This window comes from Aulonocara stuartgranti (assembly GCF_965226115.1).
Source record: "Aulonocara stuartgranti genome assembly, chromosome: 4".
NCBI lineage: Eukaryota > Metazoa > Chordata > Actinopteri > Cichliformes > Cichlidae > Aulonocara > Aulonocara stuartgranti.
Window position 1 is genome coordinate 28,556,522 of NC_138942.1, and position 8,805 is coordinate 28,565,326.

Here is an 8,805-nt window from a genome sequence, read left to right on the forward strand (position 1 = left end):
CGTGCTATGCCGAGGCATCGGAGGGAAACCCAGAGGACACAAATCCATAAAACAAGCTACTGTATATTTCATGCTTTCTGCCCACTTCATAAAAGCCCACTATCACGCAGGAGGATGCTCATTAAAGTCATTATTGGCAGGGTGGCGGCGCTACGCGGGCTGATGGTACGAGGTGACTGCAGTGAATGTTTATAATAATGCAGAAGTCTATATATTCACACTGTTAATGTGATGCTAATGCTTGGCAACGCATCGATTAGAAGTGCATGAGATGCTGAAGAAGGTTTAAATGATGGCCGGAGCTGGCAGTAAGGTTTGTAATCCTCCTACACACAAGTCCCCTGGGCCCACTGGATGGTTAAAGGGCTTGATACACTTCACCACTGTAAGTCAGAGATGGAAGCCTACTTCATTATTTCATGCTCATACTTTATCTATCTATCTATCTATCTATCTATCTATCTATCTATCTATCTATCTATCTATCTATCTATCTATCTATCTATCTATCTATCTATCTATCTATCTATCTATCTATCTATCTATCTATCTATTCTTTCTGAATCTTAATCATTTATAACCACACCATACATACATGTCAGTGGAAAATCTGCCTGCTAATGTTCCCTCGGGACTCAATGGAGACCAAAAACTGAGCTAAAAGGATGTTTTGTATGTTCAGACAGCACTCTGGCCACCACCTCCCCTTTCACCTTTTCATGTTGGATGTCCTTTACTTCAGACTCAACCTATTGTGACACGTGTACAGCCGAATGCAACACCACCGACTCCCTGGAGAGAATTTAATAACAAGTAGTAGCAACACTGATCCTTCCGACATTAGAGAGAAGACTTTTTCAGTAGCACCTGTCAGTGCGGGTTTTAAAAGACTGATGTCGCCCCGTGGTCCCAAAGGTTAAGCCTATGTGGACATGCTTCAGATATGCAGTCAAATTTTTTGTTTTCTTTGTAATTTACAACATAAGGAAACATCTATTATGTATATCTATTAATTAGGGGTTTTATTTGGGGGGGGGGGGGGGTCAATTTTTTTCAATCCAGTATGATGTTCATGCTGTAAATTATGATCCTATTTAGAGTAAAATAGATCATGAAGCTGGGCATGCTTTAGGGCGTCGCCACTTTGTGATTAACAAGTTGTTTTTAAAACGAGAGCGTAACGTCTCTGGCTTCTCAAGGGATGTCCGCACAGGAGGTGATTCGCTTGTCGCACATCACTTTTTAGCTGAAGGGTTGGTTGTTGGTAGCAGACATTGCAGGTTCTAGTTGCCTAGGAAACCATCTAATGTATATAGCACAGTCTATGCTTACAAACAAGGACAAAACACATCTTGGGTGGCTCCCAGAGACAGTTGAAATTTCCTAGACACAGGTAGCCCTCTGAATTGCTGTTGGAAGTTACACAATAGAGCACATAAGTGGGCTACCTTCAGACAGAGCAATCAAATCGCCCAGGTTTCATGCTAAGCTATACTCTGTTTCTGAAATGAACACGGACAGCTTGAGACACCACAGACAAGCAGCCGTTCTGTTGTATTTCTTTGGAATCCAGAGGCCATTTGAGTACAGTGAACCCATTGTTATAGACAGACAGGGATAGATAGATAGATAGATAGATAGATAGATAGATAGATAGATAGATAGATAGATAGATAGATAGATAGATAGATAGATAGATAGATAGATAGATAGATAGATAGATAGATAGATAGATAGATAGATAGATAGATAGATAGATAGATAGATAGATAGATAGATAGATAGATAGATAGATAGATAGATAGATAGATCTCTAACTATATATTCAACAGTACAATACAACAATACAAAGACATCCTCAGGGGTTTTCATTCTGCCCTTCTCTGTAAAACAAGAAGGGATGGAGCCTGTGTAGTCAGTGGCCCTCAGGCCATGGAGTGAACTGCCTCAGGCTAGCTGAGTCACTTTCAATTTTCAAATATTTTCTTTAAAATGCCTGATAAAGTTTTACTTTAAATCATATTTTATCCATTCTATCTATCCACAAGCTTCCCTTTCCCCGCTTTTATCTGTTGCTCTTTCTCCACCAGTATCTTATCTTCTCTTCTCTTCTCTTCTCTTCTCTTCTCTTCTCTTCTCTTCTCTTCTCTTCTCTTCTCTTCTCTTCTCTTCTCTTCTATTCTCTTCTCTTCTCTCCAGATACTGACACCAAATCCCACAACAGACGCCTTGCTGATCGATAGCATGACATCATCAGGCATGGACATCATCAGTGGGCTGTGGGCGAGGTGCTGACCTGAGCGCACACACATTACACACATCCTCACACATAGAGCAGGCCCCGAGGGACCGAGCCATGCTCAGCTTCCTTATATCCCAGCCCATATAGCCCCTCCCTGCCTGCCATCGCTACACTGCCTCTGCCTCTGTTGCTACTGCTGTAGTAAATCTGACTGATGACAGGCCCAGGACCTTTTTCACACACACGTAAACACATGGACATACAGCAAGCTAATAGACAATAAGGACATTTCCCTTGAGTGAGCTGTTGAGAGTAGGCGAGGCTGACGAGTGTGAGCACAGACAAGACAAAGCGCTCTGAGACTGCAGCTGTCACACGTGCACTTTTTCACCCTATTAATCAGGGTAAATGAAAAACAAGCATATCATAAGCCCAACTGTGTGCGGTCCAGTAGCAAAAACCCTTTCATCTCGAGCCCTGACTGACTGGAAGAGTGATTGATTGGCAGACCTGGTTATTGTAAGACTAGACGTGAACAATAAAAGTACATGCATTTTTACATCGGGCCTACTTGTCTGGAGCTGTCACCGGGTTTTACAAGCAGCTGATAGATTCCATTCTGAAGGTGGACAACCAGGATCAAAGAGCAGAGGAGGAGTCAATATCCATAAAACTGAAAACACCTCCCAGTCTCCTTAAGACAGCTGCAAATGAGAAAATCGGTCAGAGTTTATGGGTGCGGGGCTTGGCAGTGCATGTCAGCTTTTGGACAGACAGACTGACATGGATAGACAAGAAAATGGAGAGGGCTGGGCAGAGATAGCCAGCAACTGCTTTTTTTCTTCTAGCAAAGTAGAAACATCTGTAAAATGTTCCAAAGATCGGGTCATTTGTGTGGACTGTAGGTTGCCTCTGGCGTAAGTTGTGTGGAAGCTTGGCTTGTCATCCATCTGAAGGATAAGGGCTTCAGTCTTGGAACAATCTAGTCTGACATCCCAGACGCCTATAAAAATATTTAAAGCGACACAGCTTTAAATGACATAGCAAATGACAGTGTAAAATAATTTGGACACGCGAGGTGCCACTTATATCGAAAGAACTCCAGGAAGAGAACGAGGGCAACACTTCAGCTCCGACACACAATTTCACCTAAAATACACCCGACTATCTGACATCTATTGAAATAATTACAAGGTACAGACAGGTCTGTATTTGTTTATACAAAAACTATGTTATAAATATGAGGAAAAAACTCAATTTTATTTACATAGCAGTCACCTCAAGGCACTTTAGGTTGTAAGGCAAAGACACTACAATAATAGAAAGAAAACCCCAACAATCAGATGACCTCTTGGGGGCAGTGGGAAGGAAAAACTCCCTTTTAACAGGAAGACACCTTCCACATAACCAGGCTCAGGGAGGAGCAGCCATCTGTTGAGGATCAAGGGAGGGAGACAGGACAAAAGACACGCTGTGGGGGGATTAATAACAACTAATGCACATGCAAAGTGGTGTATAAATATACAGAGAGTGAAGAAAAAAACACTCAGTGCAACAAAACTAAGGGCAGGTTTCAGGATCACCTGATCAAGCCCTAACTATAAGCTCCATCAAAAAGGAAACCTTGAAGTCTAATCTTAAAATAGCAGTTATTATTTATTTTATCCTTAATGTAGTTCATACATTAGTGCACCTAACAAAGCTGCACATACTCACTGAGAAACAACACACGTGTACACGGTGTCTACGGACAAAACAAACATACGTGCATACACGTGGATGTATGCACGTATAAAAGAAAGCCCCAAAACACAGGTCTGCAGTGTCAACTGCACAAACAATAAAACACATGTAAGAAAACAGAGGAAACCGTCTCCATGCACACACATAAATATTACATGTGTCCGTGCATTCATAGCAGAGAAATCCCTTTGCAAAAGTATGCCTTGCATTAAAAAACAGCACATTTGAATTTATTCCTTTTCATATGTTTATATTTGATGTAGTATTTAACTATGTTGTAACTACATCTACAGAGAGCGAGAGAGAGACTTCCTTCTTTTCTCTCCAAGCTTAGCCTCATGCGTTGGTCCCCACTCTATTACAAAAAATATATTTATTTTTAATAACCTTTTACGATGTAATTTTCCAAAGAAATACGATGCCGTAACTTATCTCTTTGCAATATGCTTCGGCATTACAGTTTTTCTCAAATGCTAAAACACATTTCACAAACGTTACCACCAGGTCCCCCAATGTCCAAACACAACACCCTTCTCTAAAGCTACATAAACACAACCACACCTTCCCACTGCAAAACTCAAACTCCCACACCAAGAGAGCAGCTCGAAGCTGTCAAAACTGTAAACACTATACACAGCATTACACACTACAGCAAAACAATTGAAAACACAATGCTCAATTTGTGAGAAGGTTCTTTGTTTCATAACTGCCAATGCATATTTTAGAAACTATACAGTAACGGATCGTCGTAGATCTCTGCAGAGGATTAGGCATTTAGATTTGTGAGTTTCATATGAGTAGTATAAATCTATAGAAAATCCTGCATGTACGTACACTACTGTAACACAACTCAATGCAAAAACAGAATCTATTGCACACAACAGTAATCTTGAAAACATGAACAGGGTGTGAAGTTTTTTTATTTACGTTATTCACACCACACACACACCACAATCACTGTGCGGCATCATGTCGCTGAGCTGTTGCTCGCATCTCGTCCGTAATGATGGTGCGAGGTTGTCTTGCTCTCCCTCCTGGACCTTCTCCTCTCCCATGTTGGCCTTCTCCCCTTCCTCGTTGGTTGCTCCTCTTCCTCCTCTCATTTGAACTCCTCTTCCTCATTGGCCTGCTCCTCTTCTTCCAGGGCCAGCTCTTCTCCCTCCTCTGCATCAAATTCCTCTTCCCCTGACTCTGCCTTCATCCATTGTGTTTGTTTGGAACCTTCAGCATACTGTGCACTCTGAACTTGCTTTTACATGTGGGTACAGCATTAGCAACAAGTGTCTTCAATTTTGAGTCATTGTGTGTAGTGAATGACGCCAGGTGTGTTCCCTGTGTTCAAAGATTGGTGACTGTGGCAAGCATTTTGCATCACATGGGCTTTCATTTGAGGATATGAGCAGAGTTGTTTTGCAACATGTGTTTTAGCAAGGAAAAATGTGTTTAGATTTATGAGTACAGAGGGTTGTGTTTTGTGAATTGTGTCTTCATGTGACATGTGTTTATGGTACTGGAATATGGTGGCTACATTTAGTAAATGTGTTTAGACTACTGGTCATTTGGGTTACAGGATTGGCTTTTGTGTTTTGACATTTGAGAAAAACTGTAATACGACCATCATGTAATCACAGCCAAGTTAGAGTACAGTAATTTAAAAATAGCTTGTGATTTATTTCCATTCCTTAAACAAATCGTCATAAAGTGTTTGTGGAAACAAGCAAGGAAGAAGGGGAGGGGGAAAAATCTTATTTGACCGGCAATTCATTCATTTTCAAAGCTATTTTCAGTGAGCAAAATATAAAGTGTTCCACAGCTCATTTGAAATTATATTCAAATATGTTTCTGCCAACCAGGAAATGTATTCATTACATGTCTGCGCCTGGCCTATTTTTCAAACCACATTTTCACTTGTCTGAGTCGAGGTGCCACTTGGATGTAATGGACAATTCAGAAACTGTTCTGTGAAGATTGTTTTTTTTTTCCCTCCTTTTTGGATTTGATTGGATAAGTCCCCTTTTGAATCACGCAATCATTGGTCATGTTTGTTGATATTGTTTGGCTGTGTCAGTACCCGACTGAGCAGACTGGACACCAACTGTCACTGTTTGCATTCAAAATATTTACCAACCACATGGTCATAAACCTCACACTTTGATCATAATGCATTTGGGCAAAATTCAAGCTCGAATGAATCTTTCTTACAACTCCTAAAGGATATGCAAATCATACTATTTGAGTTTTTTATGGCAGATACAAGAATCAAGAAACTTTCCTTCTGGGATTTAGCAGCGCCAGAGCGTGTTTTTTTTTTCTTCACAGTGATGTGATGTGACAGGCAAGGTGTCGGTTTACGTCTCATTTGAGGCTCTTTTGCCCTGCTGATTTGGTTGATTTGGAAACCCCGAGTGTGAACATGAATGTTTGTCTGTCATGGTGTCTTAGCCGTGGTATAAACATATGTCCTGTTAAGGGAGACTAGTCATTCTCATCCTTCCCCACCAAACACCAGATGTCCGTGGAGGCTGTGTGTTTGGTCAGTCATCGTCTTTATTTAGCCCAAAATGAGTCATCAAAAATTGTTTAGTCCATCTGATTTGGTCCGGATTCAGACCAAGATGGACATCTGTTTTGGACCACGCTTTGCCTGAAGAAATATCATTCAAAAGTTTTCATTTGAACAGTTATGAGTTTGAAGAAAAACACATGCAGACATTCAAGGGGAGCAGTAGGACATACACGGTTATGCATCTTAAAGATGCAACCTGAATCTGTTTGCTGATAAACTGTTAAAAGGGTGTACTGCAAGCTCACCGTGTGACACACAGTATAGGAATGGATGGAAGTCCTTGCACGTGGAGTGGAGTGCGTTGTGTCTCCCCCAAATGGCCATAGCTTGGTTGTGCTGGAGGTTTCTTCCTGTAAAAAGGGAGTTTTTCCTTCCCACTGTTGCCAAATTATTGCTCACAGGGTGTTATGTCATTGTTGGGTTTTTCTCTGTATTATTGTAGGGTCTTTACCTTATAGTATGAAGTGCATTGAATTGAATTGAATTGAATTGAATTGAATTGAATTGAATTGAATTGAATCGAATTGAATTAAATTGTGTTGCAATCTGACGATCAGATTGCAGAAATTATCAAATTTCATTTTAGCATTTAGAAACACACCAGTCAGCCAAAACATTCTGACCACTGGCAGATGCCCTTAATAACACTGATCATCTCTTCATCATGGCACCTGTTAGTAGGTAGGATATATTAGGAAGCATGTGAACATTCTATCCTTAAAGTTGTGTTACAAGCAGGAAAATGGGAAGCATAAGAATTTGAGTGAGTCTGACATGGACCAAACTGTGATGGTTAGATGATGGAGTCAGAGCATCTCCAACACTGCAGCTCCTGTGGGGGTGTTCCTGGTTTGCATGTGCATTAGTATCTATCAAAAACGGTCCAAGGAAGGAACAGTCATGAACCAGTGACAGAGTCATGGAAAACCAAGACTCATAAGATAAGATAAGATAAGATAAGATAAGATAAGATAAGATAAGATAAGATAAGATAAGATAAGATAAGATAAAACTTTATTAATCCCTCGGGTGGGTTCCTCTGGGAAATTCGGTCATGCATGCAAGTGGGTAACGAAGGCTTGCCCGTGTGGTCCGATCCAACATACGAGCTAAAATTGCTAACAAAATTAATAGAAACTTCTCAGAATACACAGTGCTTCACAGTTTGTTGTGTATGTGTACAAGGATGCACTATGGGAAAAAGGCAAGCTGGTGGAGGCAGTGCGATGGTTAATGTTCTGCTGGAAAACCTTGGGTCAACACCACCAAACTGAGCATTGTTACAGAACATGAACACCCTTTCATGGAAACAGTATTAACTGATGGCTGTGGCCTCTTTCAGCAGGATAATGGACCCTGCTACAAAGCAAAAATGGTTCAGGAATGGTTTGAGGAGCACAATCAGCATCCGTGGAATGTGCTGGACTAACAAGTCCAATCCTCGTAACTTACAGGACTTAGAGAGTCTTTTGCTAATATCTTGATGCAGATACCACATCACACTTTCAGGGGTTTAGAGGAGTCCATGGCTGGATGGGTCAGGGTCTTTTGTCAGCAAAAGGGGGACCAACACAGTATTAGACAGGTGATCATAATGTTATGCCTGATCAGTCTACATCAACACAGAGTGCCAATATTACTCACTGGATTGAGCAGAGGCCTGGTGTTTAGCCCACCCTGGGCCATTTACTGAATATAGCCCTTTCCCCCACTTGCCATATATTAATCTTATTAGTCTTACAGTAAGCTGGACTGTCTCTGTCTTCTTAGCCTGAGGACAAGTAGTGTATTTTTACTCAAATCAGTAAAGGATTTTTTTTTATTGCACACCTTGATTGTTTATTTTTGATAATTTATCTAAATTCCAAGAAAAGGGACACACCTCTTACAAGAATTAATAAAAGCCTTTCTGCCCTACAAGTTTATTTATTCCCATTTCTGGGCTCCATACTTTCTCCTCCATCTGTCTGGAGTAGTCACCAATCCTCACTGAGGCCTTCCCCAAACCGCAGTCTCAGTGCCAGACCTTCACTCACTCCATCCTCCACTCTCTTCCAATAAACATTGTCTAATCACATTTGAGGTGTGGTCTCTGCTACTGAATAGATACTTTTAGTGACACAAATAGGGAATGGAATAGTGCTTTGGATAAAATGGGGTCACATCAACCCTTCACACAATGCATTTCAAATAATTTTAGCCCTGTTATATGTTCGCAGTTGTTTGTGGGATCATATTTACAGTGCAATAAATA